This window comes from Oryctolagus cuniculus, chromosome 1 (genome assembly GCF_964237555.1).
Source record: "Oryctolagus cuniculus chromosome 1, mOryCun1.1, whole genome shotgun sequence".
Lineage (NCBI taxonomy): Eukaryota > Metazoa > Chordata > Mammalia > Lagomorpha > Leporidae > Oryctolagus > Oryctolagus cuniculus.
The window spans coordinates 205,696,052-205,721,839 of NC_091432.1; the positions used below are offsets into that span (position 1 = coordinate 205,696,052).

General features: G+C 38.2%; 1 pseudogene; it reads left to right on the forward strand.

Moving 5' to 3' along the window:
* Positions 1-236: 236 nt before the first annotated feature.
* LOC103348004 (cyclin-dependent kinase-like 3) overlaps positions 237-25,788 on the forward strand; it is a 51,617-nt pseudogene continuing 26,065 nt past the window's right edge.

The following is a 25,788-nucleotide window of genomic DNA, read 5'->3' on the forward strand; positions in this document are numbered from 1 at the left end:
TAAATGCCATTGGAAACATGATTTTATTGTTCTGTATCTTTCTTAGGGTCTTTGTGGAACAGCCACAGTCTCAGGATATCAAGGAATATTTTAATATGAAAATATCTGGATGATTTGGGGTGGTGCTTCTGGAATGTTTTCCTTAGAAAAAGTTAAATTCTGGAGATTCTTTAATTTCTATAAAGCAGACTGGAATGTGTCCTCTCATACTCTCATTGATGAGTATCTTGATCAGAATGATGGAAAAATTTGCATGGCAGAATCTGGCTCGATCAAAACTGAGTTTGACTATACTTCATATTGTGATGTGTGAGCTTTTGAGAAACAGAGTTGTTGTCCTTGAATATCCAGATACTACAACTGATGGAGGTAGAAAAAAAATCTTATGAGTTTGCAAAATCTTTTGGGAACTGAAGTATTCTTTGAAATGACAGTCATGTAGATATTGTCATCGAAAGAACATCTTCCTGAATCTGAAATCCTTTCAAATAACCCAGAGCCTTTTTCATCTGGGGTGCCATCACTGATTTTAAAGCCCCACAGTTCTCAGCCCTCCCAATAGTACTGTCATTGCAATATAAACTATTTAGATCAGAAGGAGCAAGACTGAGACAATAGTGGGTATGATTAGCTTATGATCACATGGAGCTCTACCAAGAACTCAGTGGGAAAACATTGTCATCCATTAAAAATGCTGTTATACTAAGAACTGATTTAGATGAAGGAGGATGTAAATAATAATCAGTGTATTCTGAAGTGAGATGACACCTTTCTTTTAAGAGCGTAATGCATCTTTGCAAATTTTTTTTACCTCATTTTCTTTAAGGTAAGAAGACAGTAGAGATATTAATATATTTCTATAGTTTTAAATCAGTAATGAAGAGCTGATGCCTAAGACAGAGTCAATAGATGGACAGCCAAGATTCTATAGCTGATGGTAGATACAATGCTAAAATTCTGTTTCTATTGTAGTAGTCACAACTGGGAGATGACATAGACTACTACTACCACAGATGGAAGAGTGAATGTTCTGTAGGCTTGTCTTTCTTTGTTCTGCTCCTAGGCAAGGCTGACATTTAATATCATTGAGTTGAAGGCTGAGCTTTTCTGATAGTGAAAACACTCCCTGCACACTTGTTTATAATGGTAATATCTGGCTCAACCTTCATTCATGTTTTCAAACTGGGACATTTGCAATTTCCTCCCACCTTGGTCTGGTTTATTCCTGAAGTTCTTCATCTGGTTGGTGGCACAGTCATGCGGGGTTTCAAAAATGGTCTTTGGTGGAAGTAATTTTCCTTTTCTATTGTACTAGCTATTCAATCTTCCTCTTTAAGTCTTTCTATTGGCTCCCTGCTGCTTTCTAAATCAAGCTATGATTTTCTTGGTTTATCAGTCTCTCCATCATGGGGTTTAAATTTTCTATTACCATTTTTTTTACTGGTATCTTTTCCTGTGCCAACATACATCACCTTCACTACAGAAGTGGGTGGCCAGGAATAGGTACAAGGCAGCATCTACAGTTGGGAGTGCAGGCACCAATAGTTGTGTAGGATAGGAAAGGCAGCTCATAGATTTTTTTTTTGCTTTGCACTCACAGGTTTCAAGTGACTTATAACAGCTATAGATTCTGCATATTTCATTTCATTCTGATTTAGCTAATGCTAGCAAGTCTTATATATTTACATAGCCAAGGGATATAGTTTAAAGAAATAAAATTGATATAAGCTTTGGCTCTATTTTTCACAATAACAGAAATTATTATGATAATAAGATCACACAGAATCCTATGAGTGTTTTAGGAGATTTTAATAATGTATTTATGAATATTAAAATAATATATTCATATTATTATGTGTAATGAAAATATAATTTAGCAATATGTACATGCTGAGTTATTATTCTCAACTCTTTATTCCCCTGTAGTAATAATATGACCTTATGCTAAGGGGAACGTGTATCTCCAGTCCTTTTTGTGGAGCTCTGCCAATCCATTGCTGTAACCAGTGGGATTTCAGTGGATATCATGCAAAGAAAGGCTTAAAATTTACATACACAGTTGCACTTGCATTCTTGAGCTCCTGCCGTTCATTCAGAGAACATTATTTGGGTAGCTGTTGGTTCAAGGATCATGAGTTGCCTGTGAATCAGCATTGGATCCAATCTGCACTTAGAGCCAAGTCCAACTGATCTCAGTGAACAACAGCCTGGTGAATGAAAGATTAATTATATATTTTATGTCCTTGAGATTTTGTGGTTATCCACTACGCAGCAAAGTGACATAGGACACTTTGTGAGAAGTGGGAAGAAACTGAGTAGGTACAGCCTGGTCACTTTCAAAGGAATTAATCCAAACATAAATTAGTTTTAAGGGTTAAGAAAAAGCCCTGTAGCCTTTCTAAAATATATGCTCATATCTACAGCCTCATGCAATGAAGATTTACCCTGTTTCTATGACACAGCACAATAAGGATTTTGAATCATCAAGAAATGAACATACTCAGCATGTTGTATTTACTAAAAATCATTCCATACACTTATATGGTGACTATAATAAGTGGTAGTAAGCTTAAGATGAACACATTTTGTCACAAAATAATCTTAAAATAACAAAAACTTTATTTTTGTTTTTCAAACAGCATGAAGAGAGATACATTCACTCAGTAATATTTAATAAATTTGTCTTACATCCATTTTCCTTATTCATTACAACAGCTTTCACATATCTTTCTTTGTTTAGAAAGACTTTCTAGTTTGAAGATTCCATACCCATAGCCTGTGGCCTGCTAGTCTTCCTCTGTTTCTAGCTTTCTTTCTGATTCTAAATAACAAACCTCAAAGAGCAGGTCCTGTCCAATGGACAGCAGACTGATTTCACACCAGAATCTCCAGTGGCCTGGGTTAGGATGAAGGCTGGGAACAATCATTACTTCGTGACTGTTGACATACCACTTTGGGAAACAATGTCAGCCCTATGTTGGGAACATGGTAGATGTTTGGTATAGAAAGCAGAAAAAAATAAAAAGCTTCTTACTTTGAGATTTCCCTAGTGTTGCAGAATTCCTTCATTTTTAACAGAGCATTAAACAAATGTGAGGAATGAAACTTAAAGAAGTTTTCTTGATAGCAGTTGTGCTCTTTGAATGGTTATCAAACATAAAGGAATTGACTGAAGAGTGTCAGATAATAGAAAGTATAGTGTATGCCAGAAAACAGAATATGAAATAATGGGATAAAATAGACCTAAGTAGAATATTTGTATATATATACACACACATATAAATGTATATTTTCTATTTTTCATAGTAAATACATTCGTTTTCACTATATACGATCCTGAAGTCAGTGACATTTTTGATAACAAGGATGTCACTTTTTTATAACAAATTTAATTCAGTTTTCAAGTTTCAATTTCTACTTATGGGAGAAAATTCGAACAGACAATTTTAGGACATTCAGTCCATTTGAATTAAACCCTTAGCATTCTTTCTCTCTCATTCTCCTTCTCATTTTCCAGGATGGCTTTGGGTTATGAATTGTCCTGGTGCTAGAAGAAGGGAGTGCTCTGTGGTTGCTTCTCTCTCTGCCAACACTGGTGGCCCTTGATGTGGGCCTGCATCCACTGTTGACACCTTAAGGGTCACGCCTTCTGCATCTTTCTAGTTCCATCTGCAGGTTTCTTTGGGTCTTTGGCTCTTTCAGCCACTTCTGCACTTCTCTTAGGGAGCTGTGAGAATTTTCTGTCTCATCTTATAACACTGGGAAGTGTAGAACTTAAAAAAATGATTTACTTATTTATTTGAAAGGCAGAGTGAGAAAGAAGAGACAAAGAATGGGAATGTGGAATTTAAGAGGGCTGCCCTCAAACCTCTATCTATGCATCTAAGTTGAAAGATCCATGCTGGATTTGAGACTGCTCCACAAGACTTCCAGTATCATAGGCTAAGCTCCAAATTGATAGAGAATAATTTCTTTTGTTGTGAAATCCTCATAATCTAATTAGCCACTCATATATATATATATATAATTATTAAATTATAAAATATTATATTATATATAATATAACTACTTCCCCCTTGAAACTGTCTTCTTTAAAAGAAAAACTTTATTTATTTAAAAATCACAGTGACAGGGAGAAGGGGAGAGAGAGAGAGAGAGTGAGAGAGAATCTTCCATGCACTGATTCACTCACCAAATACTCACAAAGCTAGGTCTGTGCCAGGCTGAAGGAAGGAGCCAGGAAATCCATCCAGTTCTCCCACATGGGTGGTAGGGGCCAAAGCACTTGGGCTACCATCCAGTGTGTTTCCTTGCACATTGCAGGGAAACTGGATTAGAAGTGGAGCAGCCAGGCCTTGAAATGGCACTCTGATATGGGATATTACAAACAGTGGCATATGAGCCTGTTGTGCCACAAAGCTAACGCCCCCGACCCTGATCCCCATGATTTCAAACCACTGTTAGTTTAGTATGGATGACAATAGCAAGTTATTACAAATTTGGCAACGTGAATTAACATACATGTATCATCAGAGTTTCCATGGGTTAGGAGTTTGCCTGGACCCTCTTCTTAGGGCCTCACAGTCAGTCTATTGTTCAGGCTCTGTTCCCTTCAGAGGTTCAACTGGAGGAGAATCTACTTGCAGGCTCATTCATGTTGTTGGAGGAATTCAGTTTCCTTGGGTCACAAAACTGCGAGTTGGAGCTTTTTGCTGACTGTTGATGTTGGCAGCCCTCAGATCCTAGAGACAGTCACCTGCAGTTCCTTCATGTGGGCTTCTCCAATACATTCACTTATTTCATCACATCCTCAAGTGGAGGCTCTGCTAATATAGAGCCTTATGGAATGTAATATGATCACAGGAGCAACGTTTCATGGCTTTTGCCATAAAATGTAACCGAGGAGAGTGATGTGCTGCTAATTTACCATTTTCTGCAGGTTAGAATCAAGTCATAGGTCCAGCCTCAATGGCATGGACACAGGGAGGTGGGGAATATGGGGGTCACCCTGAAGTCTGTTCAGCACACACCTCCAAATGAAATGAGAACTATGCATTTCAGAGCCCAATGCAGAAAAGTGGTAGTCACATTCCCTCTCTCTCTCCTTTTTTTTTTTTTTTTTTTTTTGTGACAGGCAGAGTGGACAGTGAGAGAGACAGACAGAAAGGTCTTCCTTTTGCCGTTGGTTCACCCTCCAATGGCCGCTGCGCTGCGGCCGGCGCATCGCGCTGATCCGAAGGCAGAAGCCAGGTGCTTCTCCTGGTCTCCCATGGGGTGCAGGGCCCAAGGACTTGGGCCATCCTCCACTGCACTCCCGGGCCACAGCAGAGAGCTGGCCTGGAAGAGGGACAACCGGGACAGAACCAGCGCCCTGACCAGGACTAGAACCTGGTGTGCTGGCGCTGCAGGTGGAGGATTAGCCTATTGAGCCGCGGCGCCGGCCACATTCTCTCTCATTTTCATTCCTTCATTTCCCACCTCATCATGTGTCCTTTTTCAATCTATGTATGGATGAATTTTACAGTATTTCCAAGAATTGGACTCCATGTCTTTTAAGAATTTTAGAATTCCAAAGCAAAACAAAGTAAAAATTTTCTCTCCAAAGGCTGGCTCTTGAAAATCTGGCCTTTAAGACTGATTACCTCCCTTTCTCTCTGTCTCTCTCTTTCTCACTGTCTAACTCTGCCTGTCAAAAACAAACAAAACAAAGAAACAAAAAAGACTGATTACCTCTGCTGTGATCCTGCAGAAGTCTACTCAGGAACGAAGTCAATACGATCCCCTCTGCTTTGTTTCAATAGTGCAGTGGTTGCATAATTAAAAACAAATTAAATATGTAGAATGAAAAGTATGTCAGGTGCGGCAGGTGCCATTGTGCAGTAGGTTAATCCTCCCCCTGTGGCGCCGGCATCCCATATGGGCACCGGTTTTAGTTCTGGTTTCTCCTCTTCCAGTCCAGCTCTCTGCTGTGGCCCGGGAAGGCAGTGGAGGATGGCCCAAGTGCTTGGGCCCTGCACCCGCATAGGAGACCTGGAGGAAGCACCTGGCTCCTGGCTTCGGATCGGCAGCTCCAGCCGTTCACTCCATTTAGGGAGTCAACCAACAGAAGGAAGACCTTTCTCTCTCTCACTGTCTGTAACTCTACCTGTCAAATAAATAAATAAAATCTTTTAAAAAGTTAAAAAAAAGAAAAATATGTCAGGTGATATTTGAAAATATAATTTTGTACATCAGCACAAAAGTAGTAGGGAATGCTATTATTATTTGATGGTTGCTTTTTGTAACTGAAAAAACTTACTTTTATCAAATATACTTGAACAAGATTAACAAGCCAACTATAATAATTTCAGAAAATTCAAGTATGTTTATCATAGTCCTTAAAGTTACATTGTTGATGCTTTTTTTAAAAAAAAAGATTTATTTATTTATTTGAAAAGTAGAGTTACAGAGAGAGAGAGACAGACAGAAAGATCTTCCATCTGCTGGTTCACTTCCCAGATGGCTGCAGCTGGACCAGGCCAAAGCTAGGATCCAGCAACTTCATCCAGATCTTCCACATGGGTGCAGAGGCTCAAGTACTTGGATCATTTTTCGTTGCTTTCCCAGGTGCATTAGCAGGGGGCTGAATCGCAAGTGGAGTAGCCGGGTCACAAACTGGGGTCTATCTGGGATGCTGGTGTCACAGGCTGAGGCTTAACCCGCTATGCCACAACACTGACCCCTGTTGACGTTTGAAGAAGCAGTAATGTGCCTATGCTCTTAAAAAATTCAAGTTATGTGATCATACTGAGGGCCACACAACCGTTGATTCTTTTTTGTAAACTGATCAATTCATGGAAATCAATTCCGTTAAACAGGACAGAAATAGCAAAGACAGAAGGAAAGTGAAAACGAATAAAAGTATACAAAGATATTCATAGCAGCACAATTCAAACATTGGCAGTAACTGGAAAGAAATATAAACACTCAACAGTAGAAGAATAATTATTTATGGTATATTAGTTCTATGTAATGTCATTCAGTCAGTTAAAATGATGAACATGAAAATTTTAGCTTTTGGTAAATTATGCAAAAAAAGCTTGGTTTGTATACCCTTTTATTACAATTTGGTGTATAAGATCTTCATTTATAGATTGTTAGAAATTGGAGATCAGATGGCTGAAGAGCCGATGAGAGTATTTTAGGCATGGAAAGCCAAGACACTCTGGAAAAAAAAAAAAAAAAACCTAAATGGAAGATCTCTGCGAGTGAGATCTCAGTGGAAAGAACAGGGCCATCAAAGAAGGAGGTACCTTTCTCTGAAGGGAGGAGAGAACCTCCACTTTGACTATGACCCTGTCAGAATAAGATCGAAGTCGGTGAACTCAAAAGGTTTCCATAGCCTTGGCAACTCATGACTAGAGCCTAGGGTGATTGCTGATGCCATCAACAAGAGTGTCAAATTGTTAAGTCAACAACAGGAGTCACTGTGTACTTACTTCTCATGTGGGATCTGTCCTTAATGTGTTGTCCAATGTGAAGTAATGCTATAAATAGTACTGAAACAGTATTTTACACTTTGTGTTTCTGTGTGGGTGTAAACTGATGAAATCTTTCCTTAATATACACTGAATTGATCTTCTGTATATAAAGAAAATTGAAAATGAATCTTGATGTGAATGGAATGGGAGAACAAGCGGGAGATGGGAGGGATGTGAGTGGGAGGGAAATTATGGGGGGGGAAGCCATTGTAATCCATTAACTGTACTTTGAAAATTTGTATTCACTAAATAAAAAAGAAAAAAAAGAAATTGGAGATCAGAAGAATACTAACATAAAAATCATGGTTATCATTTTTATATCTTAGCAGGTTAGAAGAGACAATCAGAAGAGAGGAGACACACCTCAGAAATATGTAAAGTAAATATAAAGTTCATAAAATATAAAATATAAAGTTCATTACATGCATTTATTCATTTGATTCATACAAATGCATTGCATTTAAAAAATTAGAGAAGCAGACAGTGAGAGAAACTCCCTTCTATTGATAGATTCCTCAAATGCCTGCAAAGGTCAGATCTGGGCCAAAGAGGGGAGCCAGAAACTCAGTCCAGGTCCCCTGTGTGTGTGGCAGGAATCAAATTACTTGAGTCATCTCTGCTGCCTCATAGGTTTGTATTTGAGTGAGCTGTAATTGGTCAGGAGCCAGAGGCAAGTATGAATCTCAGGTATTTCAATGTGGGATGCAGGTATCTTAACTGACATGTTAACTGCTAGGTTCATTGGAAGTCCTGATTTTTTGTTGTTGTATTCATTGTATGGAAGAATATAAGGATCATCTTCAACAATTCACAGAGAATGCATATTATTTAAAGAATGTGTACATAGGTTTCAAAAATTTTTCCACCAAATCAAACATCTTTTGATACCCATTTTCATGAACTTTTAAAAATATACCTGTCCATGTGGTTAAATAGTTTGAGATCATACAACTTTAACTTGTGTTCTAAATTTAGAATCTTTAATGTCTTCACCTTTGCTGAACCTTCTACGCTGTAAACTGAATGGATAGCTTGCTATCCATTCACTTTAGGATTTGACATTTTATTTCAAGGCAAAACAGATGTAATAATCATGCATTTGTATAATTGTTGGTTTCTTTCTTTTAGAACAATCTTGCTGTTATCAATCTTCACAGATCTCTTAGTTTCCATGGTTTTTACTCCAACCATGGAATAAAAAGCACAACTGGGTTTTTCATATAAAAGTTCCAATTTTGACTCCTGAGAAGCCTAATGAATGGAGATATATAGAATTCTATATGATGCTTCTTTGTTACAATGATTTCAGAAAGAAGAAAAGAGTCTGGAAAAAAAATAGACTTTAAAAGTGTCCATCATGAGAAAAGACTTCTGTGATCTATATTTGACCTGGGTCAAACGGTACTTCTTTGAAATGAGCTTGAGACATATTATTCTTTCTCATGTTGTTTTTCAGCTTCTTGAGGTACTCATGTTTTCTAAGTTTCTTTTGTCCATATTAAATTTTTTTTATGTTACCTGGGATCTACCAAACACTGCTCAGAGAAATAGTTTTAGTGTTAGTAATTTTTTTCAGCACATGTACAATATATCTTTAGCATTTACTTTTTTTTTTTAAAGATTTTATGTATTTATTTGACAGGTAGAGTTACAGACAGTGAGAGAGACAGGCGGAGAGAAAAGACTTCCTTCCGTTGGTTCACTCCTCAAATGGAGTGAACGGCCGGAGCTGCGCCGATCTGAAGCCAGGAGTCAGGTGATTTTTCCTGGTCTCCCACAGGGGTGCAGGGGCCCAAGCACTTGGGCCATCTTCTACTGCTTTCCCAGGCCATAGCAGAGAGCTGGACTGGAAGTGGAGCAACCAGGACTAGAACCGGTGCCCATATGGGATGCCGGCGCCACAGGCGGAGGATTAACCCAGTGCGCCATGGCGCCGGCCTCCCGCATTTACTATTTTAAACACATTGTATTATATTTCTTGCATGTCTTTTTCTTAATAAGTGAACCTTTAAATACAGGAAAACAGATGTGATTATATAAAGAGATAATGGGATTCTTTCTTCATTGGATGATACATAAAACTGTATATACCTCCCTAAACATTTTTACATGGAATACCTTGTGGCAAACTCAGACTTTCCTACTTACAGAAGACTAGGTAATAGCTGAATTAATCATATTTTACCTGTATCTTAGCAATTAGAAAAATAGATTTATCACATGTGAACTGACCAATGAGTAATTACCACTAGAGATTCAGCTCTGTCCCTCCCTTCCATCTTCAAACCTTGATTTGCAGTATATAAATGTGTTTCCTAACACTCACATGCACACATACATGCACACAACAAAACAATAGCAGCAACAACAACAAAACAAAAATCTTCCCCCACAAAAAAGACAAAGAAGCACCTGGTAAAAGCTGCCTGTACTGGAGTCTACGTATGTAGACTTTCTCTACAAAATTACTGCCCTTGTCTTTATGAGGTATTGATGAGTTTATGACTGTGGCCAAATAGACAACTGAACCACAGCTGGTACCTGGCCTTAAGCTGGAATGTTCTATTTATTACATGTCTTTATGTTAAAGTGACAGGTGATCAGGAGTTACTGGTGCCTTTGGCAAATTCAGAAAGAAAAAGTTAGCCCATGTGGTAGGTAAGCCTGAAAGAAGAGTAAAATGTCAAAAGTAGGATCTGGCATCTGAATAGGAGAGAAGACCTGAATTTTTGAATAGAGAAAACTTTCTGAACTCATGAATTGTCATATTGGCACTTAGCATGCTCTCAATTAATACTGACTTCAACAGAAACCATGTGTAACATAAAAACCAATATAATGAACTTTAAATGTATAGGACATCAATATTTAGGAAAACTCTATTACATAACTTAAATTCTTTGAGAGCATCCCTGCATTTCAATGGAATGAGATAGAGGGCAAAGATCAATCTATTTTCTATTTCATTAGATTGAATCACCAAGCTTACACACTTGGATTGTATTACTTATTTCTTTGAAGAATTTCTACATAATAAATTATAGGTAATATTTTATTGTGCTACAACAAAATTTTCATAAACACTTGTTTAAAATAATACTGAAGATTTTCTCTATAACCAAACATAGTCATGCTTATATAACATTTTCTATAAGAAATTCTTTTAGAAATTTATAGAAAAATCCATTTATCCTTTAATAACTTTGATTCTTCCTCCTTTCTGGAGATGATGAATATAATTGATTCTAATTATACCTTTCAGTGTCTTTACCAGGAAGCTCAGTGCCAACTTGGAAAATTATCTAAAACAAGTATGCTGACATTGTTTTCTTCTTTTGCCTCTTTTGTATTAATTTCTTGATTTTGTATTTCACATCTATATATATCCTTCTATTGCATTGCTTGCTTTTCTTTACTGCCAGCTGCCTCAAATCCTTGATGGAAAATAGCACATCAACAAATTTCAACCAACAAATAAATCAATTTCAACATGCCCTATGTGTTATGTGTTAATGACATACTCTACACTTTTCCAAATTTATTAAAATTGGACCCCATGGGAGACCAGGATAAGCACCTGGTTCCTGCCTTTGGATCAGCGCGGTGCGCCGGCCACAGTGCGCCGGCCGCAGCGGCCATTGGAGGGTGAACCAATGGCAAAGGAAGACCTTTCTCTCTCTTTCTCTCTCACTGTCCACTCTGCCTATAAAAAAAAATGATGAAGGAAATACCCAACCAGAATGCAAACAAAGAAGTTTTAAATGTTAGTCTGCTAGGGTTAAAAGCATTTTAGAGGGGTGGGCTTTATGCTGTAGTGGGTTAAGTCACTGTTTGGGACACCCACATCTGAAACTTGAGTACCAGTTTAAGTACCAGCTGCTCTGCTTCCAATCCAATTTCCTGCCAATGCTCCTGGCAAATCAACAGATGATGGCTCAAGTGCTTGGGAATATTCCAAATGGCATGGAAGACTGACTCACAAATGACATTCTTTGCTCCTGGCTTTGGTCTGGCCTCCTCTGGCTTTTGTAGATATTAGGGTGTGAATTAACAGATGGAAGATCTCTATCTCTGTCTCTCTCTTTCCCTCTTGTCTCTCTCTCCCTTTATCTATCTTTCAAATAAATGGAAAATAAATAAACATTAAAAAGAGCTTCAGAGCTGACCAAGTTATATCTTTAATATGATTCTTATCTTTTGCATTCTCATTGACATCATATTTTCTTAAGATTTTGTAGAGATTTTATATCTTGTGAGAAACAGGCATGTTAAAAACAGGTTTATTTAAATTAAGATAGGAATGCCTTAATGATAATGTGCATCACAGTATATCAAGAAATTTTGATTAAAATATTTTGATACTGTTTATTTTTCTTATACACTTATAAATATTCCAAGATTCATTCAAGTCACTTGCTGCTGAATAATTTACAACCATATAAATGCTGGTAAAACTTCTCTTTTATCTAAAGGTTACATCTAGGGGCTGGTGTTGCAGCATAGTGGTAAAGCTGCTGCCTGTCATGCCAGTGTACCATAAGGGAGTCGGTTCCTGTACCAGATGTTCCACTTTCCATTAGGCTCCCTGTTAACAGCCTGGGAAAAGCAGCAGAAGATGGCCTAAGTGTTTGGGCCCCTGCTACCCACGTGGGATACCTGGAAGACTCCCTTTGCTCTTGGCTTTGGCCTGGCCTAGCCCTGGCTGTTATGGTCATTTGGAGAGTGAACCAGTAGATGGAAGATTTCTCTCTCTCTCTCTCTCTCTCTCTCTCTCTCTCTCTCTCTCCCCCCGTGTGTGTGTGTGTGTGTGTGTGAGACTCCCTCTCTCTGTAACTCCAACTTTCAAATAAATTAGTCTTAAAACAAGCAACATCCACTTTGTGCCTTTGTCAACTTCTCTAATATCATCTGCTCTAAAAAATATAAAGCAAATTTCATGAGTAGTTATATTTCAGTCTGAGCTCAAAAATGTAGTAAGTTTTAAAAATTTAGAAACTTGGTCAACAGTTGATCTCAAACACAGGGACCTACGTACCTTAATCGTAAAGAACAGCAAAATTGCATGGAAGTTCTAGTAACTTACAGCCCACCTCCCCTGCCACCCAGTCGAGCTGCAGACAATATGTAAAGATTGGTTACCAGCCCTGCAAAACCTAACTGGGGACACCTGAATCATAAAAGTAGCTGCCAACGAAAATAAAACTGCTGGTTATGGTTGGTTCTGTGATGGAATGGGCAGTCATCACAGCTGGGTTTGTTGGACTGTGTTGAGAAGAGACTCTGTTAATTGCTGTGGTGGAATCCTGCCCTTGAGTCATCCGAGGCCTGGGGGAGCCTCACCAGAGGAGCTGCCTTGTAGGAACACTTCATTTGAAGAAATCTTGAGGTCTGTGTAAATGGTTGTGATGTTCTGTTTCCATAATAGGAAAATGCAGGAAGGCTTCCTTTGTTTATTTTGGGTGGACTTAAACTACTCCCTCAGAGAACTTCTGTGGATTCTCAGAGAACAAACAGCAGAAGTGAGAATCCTTTACAAAATGTTCCTAGTGTATCTCAATTTAAACTTATATCAGTACCAAAAATAGGTTGTTGAGAGATACCCCAAATGCGAGACGATGGGCACTTCTTTATGGGCAAATGACTACCACATGCCTCTGAGGACTGCATCAAGAGATGGCAGTGTGTGTTTGCTCTTTTTGTCCTCTTATGTTTGTAGTTCATTAATATCACTTCAGTACATCACATGTTCAGCTAGTCAATTAATGCAAAAAAACCCCTTTATTGTCATATGTGGAAATGTTTGGATGTAGATAAAAATACACAGGCTTTTTGTTTTCAGAATAATGTCAATACAAGGTCACTCAAAAATTAATATTCCAATCAGGCTTGATAAATTGTTAAAGGAGACAATATCATTTGCCAGAGTGTCAGTTAACCTACATAAATCTTTAGCCATAATTAAGAGAAAATCACTGTTTCTTTTTGATAATCAGACATTGAGTAATACTGAATGTTTTACTCTAGTTAATTCCATTATCTTCTACAAAACTAGTGTACAATCTGATGGTTGTATGTTCTGGACACAGATCACGGAAGCTTAGTTCAGCCAATCCAAAGTATATAAAATATTTGGGCTTCATCAAGATGTAATCTGACAGTAAATTTCTGTTCTAACCATGCAAGTTAGGAATGTTGCAAAATTTACCAACTTTGGGTTAATAAATTGAGTTTTGAAGTTATAAATACAATGGCTGATAATTACACATAAGTCAAACCAAGTCTGTTTCAAAGATGGTGTTCCAATTTAGGCAGCAAAAATAAGAGACAAATGTAAGAACATTTCAAATTGGACTAAATTTTAGATACCCTTGGAAGTACTAATTTTGGCCCACTTAATTTAAAAAAAGATTTATATATTTATTTGAAAATCAGAGTGATAGAAAAAGAGGGAGGGAGGGGGAAGAGAAAGAAAGAGCCGAGAGAGAGAGAGAGAGAGAGAGAGAGAGAGAGAGAATATCTTTCATTTTCTTGTTCCTTGTTCACTCATCAAATGGTCATAATGGCTAGGTCTGGGCCCAGCCAAAGTCAGGAGCCAGAAACTCCATTCAGGTCTCTCCTTTAGATGGCACGGGACCCAAGTACTTGGGCCATTTCAGCAGCCTTCCCAGGGGCATTAGCAGGAGCTGGATCAGACGTGGAAGAACCAGGACTTGGGATGCTGGTGCCACAATTCTGACCCTTGCTTTAAAGTTTTTGATTCTCATTATAGTAGATTAATTGATACTATATTTGTTAGGTAATTTCATATACTCTTACTATCAGTACCTCAATGGGAAGATTTATGACAGAGTCAATACAGAAATAGGAAGATAAAGTTGTGTGTAAGAAATGTATCTGGGTAGGAATGCAACAGGGAAAGAGTGTTAGAAACTGAGTGGGCCCATCATGGGGGAGTCCCACTTTCCATGGTCTGTAAGAGATCTGGGATACAATTCTCAGTGAGAAGCCAAGCAATCATGGTGCAACTAGTAGCTTCTGGAAGCGGGAGGTGTTGTGACATTTTCTTTTATAGTTTTAGGTCAGGTTCTGCAGAAACAGTCTCTGACATGAAAATTTCTGTGCAGGAAGTCCACTGGGAAATATTCTGAAGAACAGCATCGATTGGTGGTGAAGGAAACATGATTGTGCAAAGAGAGAAGGTGATGCAGGTGTAACAGGGGCCTCTGCAGATCCAGCAAAGAGCTCTGAGCAGGGATGGCTTTTCAAAATTGTCCCCAGTTGAGACAAGAGGACAGGGCCTTGGGCTCCCTATTCCTAATCTTCCCTATTAACCAGACACTGGACGTGTGTTGCCTTGAGAGGGCGTGAACCTAGGATAGTGCTGTTCCTTTTAGCAGAGTACATTCTCAGAGAATGACTTGTTCACGAATTATCCGCCATCAACATTCCTGGTAACTGGGTGTGATGGATTGTTCTATATATCAGCTTGAATAGATAATTATCCAAATATTTAAATAATCATTATTTTCAAGTGTGTCTGTGAAGATATTTCATCACAAATGAGATAATCATGTTTTAGAGGCAGAATGGCAGAGACAGAGAGAGAAAGAGAGAGAGGTGGGGGAAAGAGAGAGAGAGAGAGAGAGAGAGAGAGAAGCTCTTCCATCTGCTGGTTCACATTCACTTCCCAAATGACTGCAATAGCCAAGGCTAGGCCAAGCTGAATTCAGGAGCCATCTTAGTCTGCCATGTAGGTGACAGGGACTCAACCATTTGAGCCATTGCTCACTGCCTCCCAAAAACACATGATCAGGAATCCGGATTGGAAGTGCTGTAGTCTGGACAAGCACCAGACATTCTGATATGCGATTTGAGTGTCCCACGTGGTGTCTTAAGCTATCCACAATGCCAGTCTTGAGACCAGTCTGTTAATCAGCAGACTGAGTAAAGCAGATTGCTTCCCCAGTGTTGGTGGGAATCATCCCATCTGTAAGAGCCTGAACAGAAGAAAAAAGGAGAGGAAGGAGAACTTTATTTCTGCTCAATTGCTTGAGCTGGGACACTGGTCTTCTTCTGCCCTCAGATTAGGGCAATTGGCCCTCTAGTTCTTAGGCTTTCAGACTCATACTAAACTCTATCATCAATTTTCTTGGGTCTCCAACTTACAGAAGGAAGAGAGTAGGTCTTCACAGCCTCCATCACCACATGAGTTGATTTTTCATAGTAAATCTGTTTATCTACATATACACTATTTATTATGCTTCCCTGGAGAATGTAATGAATACACTGGGATCATTAATCTCTGTTTTTAAGGGGATTGAGTGTGACCTGAGCACAGAATTCTCTGTGCTTACCATGACCAATTCAATTCAGGGGATACAATTATTATATTATCATGGTTATAATTAATAATCAAAGCTAATGTATTTAGAGATTTATTTATGCATTTTATTGTACTTCTTTATGCATTGAACACTGTAACGAATGCTTTATGAGGTTGACCACTTTAAATATCATCACCCTGTGAAGTAATGCAAAGAACTGGTTACAAATACAGGCTTTGGCATCAAAGAACTTGCATAAAATGCCAGTATATCTTCCTGTCCTCTAGTTGTGCAATCCTGAACAAGACCCTTAAACTTATAGCCATCATCTCACAAGGCATTTGGAATGTTAAATGAGCTTAACTGCATAAATCATTTAGGACATAATAACATATTAACTGTCATGTAATGTATATGAATATACTTAAAAATTTCATGAGAAAATGGAATTAAGAATGCTTATTCTGATGCAAGAAATTGTTTTGAAATACACATATGGATTTTTAATAACACATATTTCCATGAACTTTTTGAAGTACCTTCATACATAGCATGATTTATTTATAATCTTTTTTTAAAAAAATCATTTTACAGATGAGGAAATGAAGGTTCAGAGGGCTAACCTAGGTGCCAACCCACATAAACTCAGACATTTGATGGCTGAGTTCATTATTTTACACTTTTTGAACATTTTAAGTGCTAAATAGGTAGAGGTCCAGGAAGTTGAATATATTGTTCTTCCCATGCCTTCTGGATGAGAAATGCACACCAAAAGAAGATTAACTTCCTAAGATGATATGAGTTCTATTGACATTATATTTAGATTCTAACTTCAGTTTTTCTTAGATTTTAAAAACATTATTTGTAAAGTAGAGTGACAGAGAGAAAGGGAAACAGAGAGAGAGCTTCCATTGTTGACTCCTCAAATGTCTGCAGCAGCTGGGGCTGAAGCCAGTAGCCAGGAGTTCTATCTGAGTCTCCTAATCTCCCAATGGGATTTCAAGGGCCCAAGTGCTTGTGCCATCCTTCATTGCCTTCTCAAGCACATTAGCTGGAGCTGGATTGCAAGCAGAACAGCAAGGACTCAAGCTGGTGCTCCCATAAGGGATGTTGGTGTCAAAATGGCTGCTTAATCCACTGTACCACATGCTGACCCCATTAACCTTAATTATTATTTAATTTATTTGAAAGGAAGAATCAGAGGCAAACAGACAGACAGACACACACAGAGAGAAAGAAAGAGAGAGAAAGAGAGAGAGAGAGAGAGACGGTCTGGCTTGTGCTAGGCTGGAGCCAGGAGTTTGGAATACAGTACAGACTTCCAGTGCAGGCAGGGACCCAACTAAGAGTCTAGATCTCCCATGTTGAAGGCAGGGACTCAGACTACTTGAGCCATTACTGCCTAGCTTCCCATGTGTACATTTGCAGGAAGCTGGGATTGGGAATGAAGCTGGGACTTGAACTCAGGAACTCTGATATGAGATGCAGATGAATCAAGCAGTATCTTAATCCCTGTGCCAGGTACCTTCTTTAGATTCTAAGTTAAAGAGAACATAGTCATTTTTTCATTATTCAATAAAAATCTTAGCAGTTGGGCTATCATATTCTAGGAACTTTCTGGATTTAGGGATAAAGTGGTAAACAGGACAGCCGTTGTTATTATACTTAAGAACTTATGATCAATAAGAAAAGCACATTAAATCTGTGAAAAAGAAATATAAGCTATGTGGGTATGAGAGAAAGATTGAACTTCAGATTTAGTTAATATTTAAATACCTACTAGAGTTATGGTGAAAACTGATACTCTAGTACTCATAACCTACAGGAGTCACTGGTAATCCTATATCCCCTGACCTTTGATGTGGTCTCATAGAATGCAGAAGAATAACATTATATGTGCTCTAAAAAAATTAAAAAGAAAAAAAATTAGTAATACAAGTAAGCCATTTCACTCAATAGCTCTATGCCCTGGAGAAAGCCTGAAATGGAATCTATTACTTTGCTATTCAGTCAGTTGACTTCAGTTTCCATTTACTTCTTATAATATGAGCATTTTATTGGGCATGATTCTTAAGTTAAAGATACTTACTTCTCAAAAACATGCCCTCTAAACATAAACTATTTCATCTTTGCTGAATTGAAAGCAATCTGTTCCAATCCTAAAGGAAACATTTCTGGTGTTAAATTTATTGGTCTCCAACATAGTAGAGAATATGACCACATGCTTGGTAGGTGATTAAGGAGATTTTTAGTGGGAGTTTTGATTATATATAATTTTTGCATTATGTGTTGACTTTAGAACTTAATCTTCAAGTAAGATGGAGCTCTCTATAATTTTGTCGTTACATGAGTGGACCTGGGAGGCAGGTAAACTTGAGATCAAATCACAGTTCCTTCATAACCAGCTGTGTGATATTGGAGAATTCAATTAACTTCATTTTTCTCCTCTGCAAAATGGAGATAATCTGATAACATTGGGTTATTATGAGGATCAAATAAAAATATTTGTGAAGCATTTAGCATAATGATTTATGGAGAAGTAAGAAAAATCTTGTAGATAATAGAACTCTAGAGATGCGGAGGGGGCCCAACAGCTAAAACTTAACTTTGTGCTAATATGTTTATTAGGAGGCAGTAAAACAGAAGAAAGAAGTATACAAAACAGCGATTAGGTGTAGTTTTGTGGTTAGGGTGGTTTGAAATTCTACATATAATTACATTGAAAGTTTGGGAAAGTTATTTAGCTTCGCTATGTTGTTCATTTATAAAATAATGAAACTAGTAATTCATATTTTATAGGGCTATTGTGAAGATGAACTGAAATGATACATGTAATGCACTTTGCTGAGTTCCTGGCACACAGTGGGTACTTCAAAGTTTTAACTTTTGTTACAAGGAAATTTTACATACTTGAATTTTTTTTTTTTTTTTTTTGTTTATTTGACAGGTAGAGTTATAGACAGTGAGAGAGAGAGACAGAGAGAAAGGTCTTCCTTTCGTTGGTTTAATCCCTGAATTCCTGCTACGGTTGGCACTTGCTGATCCAAAGCCAGGAGCCAGGTGTTTCTTCCTGGTCTCCCATGTAGGTGCAGGGGCCCAAACACTTGGGCCGCAGCAGAGAGCTGGACTGGAAGAGGAGCAGCCAGGGCTAGAACCAGTGCCCATATGGGTTGCCAGTGCCGCAGGCAGAGGATTAACCAAGTGAGCCACAGTGTCGGCCCCCCATGATTGAATATTTTAATTCTCCTCATAGTCACTCATATTTTAAATATAAGAAAGGAAGTACAGTGATTTATCTTTCTGGTAAGTGGTGATACTCATCTCAATGATGAAACATTCAACTTTAAATTCCTTACAATCTGCTTCCTGCCCATTCCTCCTCCCACTTCCAGACAAATATGGGTAATATACTGTTAAAATTTATGCTGTTATTATTTTATACCTGCATAGACTTGATACTCAAAATTATTCCTACAACTAAAATCATTCCTACAACTAAAATCCGATTTATAGAACATGTCCTGCAAGGTTGCTACCAGACACAAATATGTCAAATTGTAAGAGGTCACAATACCAGAACAAATGCACAGAAATAATTCAGAAGAGTTCCCTGGTTCCTGAGGCCATTCACATAATGACCGTGGAGCCCCATTTTACTTTGAGGTTAAGCTCTAAAATTGATATATAAGGCAAAAATTGCATATAGTCAAAACTTTTCCTAAAAATTTATTTAATTCAAGCTTAAACATCAAGACTAATTTTGAAAAGAAAACAAAAGGTACCTTTCTGTGAATTCATATTATGAACTATGAGTGGTAGGAAAAGGCAAGTATGCAAACTTTCCATTGTGGTGGTTTAGTTTAGGGAGAATTCATGATTAATTCATTTCATGGTCTAAAGGAACAAGCACTATCTCATATCATTTTCATTGATGTCAGTTCTTTTTTACTAGTTAGAGGAATATTTTATTTATAACTCTAAAATAATTTAAATGTTTACATTTACCCACACAGGGTGGAGCATGTGTAGAAGAAACAAGTTAATGTAGAATATCCATTGGTCAAACTCCTAATAAAACTGAATCTTAGACTATCATTTGACAGAAAGATATGAATACTTAGCATTATATTCTGAGTCATTACAGTCCTTAATTCAGAGTGTTTGGTGCATACCATATCTTTTAGATAAAGGAACAATGTACAAATCCAAGGTAATAATTGTTTTAATCTAATCAGTCTAGGTTATGATCATTCATTGTCTGCTCGATTTAGGTGAAAATTCTGTCTTTTGCTTTTGAGTCTCCTAAGACCAATGCACTCATAAATGTGAGGTATGGATCAGGATTGATGCAGTTACCCTGCTTCCTGTTCTACTACTGCCTGTTCTCATTCTGACTCTGCTCCTGTCCCATTCCTGACAAGGCACTGAGTCTGCTACTCTTTATGTTATGTATGAGGAGCTCCTGACTTTCATGTCACTCTCAAGTATTTTGGCTTAGATGTGTCATTGGCTTTTCCAGCTTTTAATGTCCTGTAGTAGGATATCCAGTCTACTTGGCTTTCCTGCCCCTTACCTACTTAACTACCTGTAGCCCACAAGGATAAATACAGCCAACATGACTGGTTGACAGCAACAGGTAGATTTATTATATATCTTTCTTGGGGATTTCATAATTATTGCTCACCACTCCATTCCCCACTTGCAAAAAGAGAATTTCATATATATTATATAAATTCATATTTATCATTATTATATTATTCATGCACTGCTTTTTTGTTTTACAAATAATTATTTAAAATTTTGCTTATGTTTGCTTGTCAAATAATTGCTGTATGTATTTATGGAACTCAATGTGATGTTTACATTGTAGAAAGAGTCAATCAGTTTTATTAACATATTTGACACCTCACCAATTTTTTTTATAGTGAGAAAAGAACAAATCTCATAGAATAGAGAATATAAAGTTGGTTACCAGATACTGGGGTGGGAGAGATAGGAGCAGGGAAACAGAAGACCTTTGTCAAAGGAAGACCTTAATCAAAGTTTCAGTTAGAGTGGAGGGAGGGATGGTGAGACAGAGGGAGAAAAAGGGAAAAAGAGGGAGGAAAGGGGAGAAAAGGGGAGAGGAAGGGAGGGAGGGAGGGAGGGAGAGGAGAGGGGAGAGAGAGAGAGAGAGAGAGAGAGAGAGAGAGAGAGAATCTTCTATCCTCTGGTTCACTCCCCCAAAACCCAAAATAACTGTTCAGGCCAAAGGTGGAACTGGAATTTGGAAATCAATCTGAGTCTCCTATTTGGGTGGTAGGGATCCAAATATTTGAGCATTCATGTTTTTCCTCTGGAGTATGCATTACCAGGAAGTTGAAATTGGGAGTGGAACTGGCACTTGAACCTTGGGATTCTGATGTGTGAAGGGAGCATCCCAAGTGGTGTCTTAACTGATGGGACAATTGCCTGACCATCTTTCATTGTCTTTTAGATAATAATTACAAAAAAATCTCCGTTCAGATGCACATGTGCAATGAGTAATTTACACACTATTCCTTCTGGAATTTATACTAGTAATTAATAGTTATATAGCACTTATTAGATGACAGGCACTATATCAAGAAATTTATATACATCAAACTCATTTCCTCTTCAAACCAACCCTATTATACAGGTAATACTGTCTCTATTTTACAGATGAGATAACTGAATTGCAGAGATGTAATTTGTCAAAGGTTACCTGAAACACTATTAAATGAAACTTAAACAGAACTCTGTCTTATATTGGTGCATTAAATCTACTAAGTCACTGGTAACATTGATTCTGCTTAGCCCCAGGTGGATAGAACATTCAGTAACACTATGAAAAACATTTGTCTATATTGTTTCTCTTTCCTTTCCTTGAATTCATTTCTCTGTTGAAGCATCATTCTTTCCCTCAAAACTTAGTTCTTTAAATTGTCTTCTCAGGAAAACCAACCTTAATTGAGGATATACAGCAAAAATAACATGCCTCAGAAGGAAAAAAGACAAGTGCTCCAACCATCTGAAAAGATGCCCAATCTTCATTTTTTTTTTTATTTAATGAGCATAAATTTCCAAAGTACAGCTTATGGATTACAATAGCTTCCTCCCCCCCATAACTTCCCTCCCACCCACAATGCTCCCCTCTCCCACTCCCTCTCCTCTTCCCTTCACATCAAGATTAATTTTCAATTATGTTTATATACAGAAGATCAATTTAGCATATATTAAGTAAATATTTCCACATTTTGCTCCCACACAGAAACACAAAGTGTAAAATACTATTTGAGTACTAGTGATAGCATTAATTAAACACCTAAGAGTAATTGTGTATTAATTACAGAGTTCAACCAATAGTTTTAAGTAGAATATAAAATGCAACTTTTGTATTGTTGTGGCTCCCTTCCCCCCAACCTCCCTCACTCCCATGGCCCTCCCCTCTCCCACTCCCACTTCCTCTCCCATCCCGCCCTTCATCACGTTTCATTTTCAATTACCTTCATATACTGAAGATCAACTTAGTATATACTAAGCAGGGATTTCAACAGGCTGCACTCACACAACCGATCCGGGTTTAGGGTATTGTTCGACTAGTAGTGTTGTTTTTGAGTTTCATAGTTAAACACATTAAGGACAGAGATCCTGCGTGGGGAGCATGAACCCAGTGACTCCTGTTGTTGATTTAACAATTGGCACTCTTATTTATGATGTCAGCAATCACCCGAGACTCTTGCTATGAGCTGTCTAGGCTATGGAAGCCCCTTGAGTTCACCAACTCTGAATTTGTTTAGTCAAGGCCATATCACAGTGGAGGTTCCTTCCTCCCTTCAGAGAAAGGCACCTTTCTCCTTGATGGCCTGATCCTTCTGCTGGGGTGTTGTTCACCAGGATCTTTCATTTAGATTGTTTTTTGCCACTGTGTCATGGCTTTCCATGCCTGTGAGACTCTCATGGACCTTTTAGTCAGATCCGAATGTCCCAAGGGTTGATTCTGAGGCAGGAGTGTTGTTTTGGGCGTTTGCCATTCTGTGAGTCTGCTGTGTGTCCTGCTTCCCCCGCAGGATCATACTCTCCCTTTTGATTCTATCTTTCATTATATGCTTTCACTGGTCTTATTTGTGAAATCTCTTCAACACTTACCCTATCTTTTTGATCGGTTGTGTATTTATACTTATCACTTTACCAAGTGTGCTGGCATTGGTACCTGCCTCCTTGGTAAGGTTGAGTTGAAATCCCCTGGCACATTTCTAGTTCCACCATTGGAGGTGGGTCTGAGTGAGTATGTGCCGTCCTATATATCTCCTCCCTCTCTTATTCCCACTCCTATGTTTCACAGAGATCATTTTTCTGTTAATTTTTAAACGCTTAAGAATGGTTGTGCATTGATTGCAGAGTTCAACCAGTGGTCTTGTGTAGAGCAAACCGAGCAACAACAACAACAACAAAAATACTAAAGGAACTAAATAGTATGTTGTTCCTCAACAGTCTAGACAAGGGCTGCTCATGTCATTGGTCTCTCATAGTGTCCATTTCACTTCAATGGGTATCATTTTAGGTGCTCGTTTAGTTGCCATTGATCAGGGAGAACATGTGATATTTGTCCCTTTTGGACTGACTTATTTCACTCAGCATGATGTTTTCCAGCTTCCTCCATTTTGTTGTAAATGCTCGGATTTCATTGTTTTTTACTGCTGTATAGTGTTCCATAGAGTACATATACATTAGTTTCTTTATCCAGTCATCCCTTGAAGGACATTTAGGTTGATTCCATGTCTTAGCTATTGTGAATTGAGCTGCAACAAATATTGAGGTGCAAATGGCTTTTTTCCCCCCTTTAATTCTATTTGGGTATATTCCAAGGAGTGGGATGGCTGGGTCCTGTGGTAGTGCTATATTCAGGTTTCTGAGGATTCTCCAGACTGTCTTCCATAGTGGCTTTACCAGTTTGCATTCCCACCAACAGTGGATTAGTGTCCCTTTTTCTCCACATCCTCTCCAGCATCTGTTGTTGGTTGATTTCTGTATGTAAGCCAATCTAACTGGAGTGAGGTGAAACCTCATGAGGTTTTGATCTGCATTTCCCTGATGGCTAGGGATCCGGAGCATTTTTTCATGTGTCTGTTGGCCGTTTGGATTTTCTCTTTGGAAAAATGTCTGTTAAGGTCCTTGGCCCATTTTTTTTTTATTGGGTTGTTTGTTTTGATTCTGTGGTGTTTTTTGATCATTGTGTAGATTCTAGTTGTTAATCCTTTATCTGTTGTGTGGTTTGCGAATAATGTCTGCCATTCTGTTGGTTGCCTCTTCGCTTTCCTGACTGTTTCCCTTGCTGTTAAGAAACTCTTCAATTTTAGGTAATCCCATTTGTTTAATTTATCTTTGATTACCCGTGCCTGTGGGGTCTTCTCCAGGAATTCTTCACCTATTCCGATATCTTGAAGGGTTTCCCCTATGCTCTCAATTAGTTTCATGGTGTCATGGTGCATCTCTAGTTCTTTGATCCATGTTGAGTGGATTTTTGTATAAGGTGTAAGGTAGGAGTCTTGCTTCATACTGCGACACGTGGACATCCAGTTTTCCCAGCACCATTTGTTGAAGAGGCTGTCCTTGTTCCAGGGGTTGGTTTTAGCTCCTTTGTCGAATATGAGTTGGTTATAGATGTTTGGATCGATCTCCGGTGTTTCTATTCTGTTCCATTGGTCTATCCATCTGTTTTTGTACCAGTACCAGGCTGTTTTGATTCTAACTGCCCTGTAGTATGTCTTGAAGTCTGGAATTGTGATGCCTCCGGCCTTGTTTTTATTGCTTTAGCTATTCTGGGTCTCCTGTTTCTCCATATGAATTTCAACATCGTTTTTTCTAGGTCTTTGAAGAATGACTTTGGTATTTTGATTGGTATTGCATTGAACTTGCAAATTGCTTTTGGGAGAATGGACATTTTGATGATATTGATTCTTCCAATCCATGAGCATGGCAGGTTTTTCCATTTTTTTGTGTCGTCTTCTATTTCTTTCTTTAGTGTTTTGTAATTTTCATCATAGAGGTCTTTGACCTCCTTGGTTAAATTTTTTCCAAGGTACTTTATTGTTTTTGTGGCTATCGTGAATGTGATTGATCTTAGTAGTTCTTCCTTGGCCCTGGCATTGTCTGTGTATACAGAGGCTGTTGATTTCTGAGCATTGACTTTGTATTCTGCTACTTTACCAAACTCTTCTATGAGTTCCAGTAGTCTCTTATAGGAGTTTATCAGGTCCCCTCTATATAGTACCATGTCATCTGCAAATAGTGATAGTTTAACTTCCTCCTTTCCCATTTGTATCCCTTTAATTTCTTTTTCTTGCCTGATGGCTCTGGCTAACACTTCTAGGACTATATTGAATAGCAATGGTGAGAGTGGGCATCCCTGTCTGGTGACAGTTTTCAATGGAAATACCTCCAACTTTTCCCCATTCAATATGATGCTGGCCATTGGTTTATCATAGACTGCCTTAATTGTGTTGAGGAATGTTCCTTCTAACCCCAATTTGCTTGGGGTTTTCATCATGAAAGGGTGTTGTATTTTGTCAAATGCTTTCTCTGCATCTATTGAGATAACCATGTGATTTTTGTTTCTCTATTTATTAATGTGATGTATTACATTGATTGACTTTCGAATATTGAACCATCCCTGCATACCAGGGATAAATCCCACTTGGTCCGGGTGAATGATCTTTCTGATGTGTAGTTGAATTCGGTTTGCCAGAATTTTGTTGAGTATTTTTGCATCTATGTTCATCAGGGAGATAGGTCTGTAGTTTTCTTTCTCTGTTGTGTCTTTTCTGGGCTTAGGAATTAAGGTGATATTGGCTTCGTAGAAGGAATTTGGAAGGATTCCCTCTATTTCAATTGTTTTGAATAATTTGAGAAAAACTGGGGTTAGTTGTTCTCTAAATGTCTGG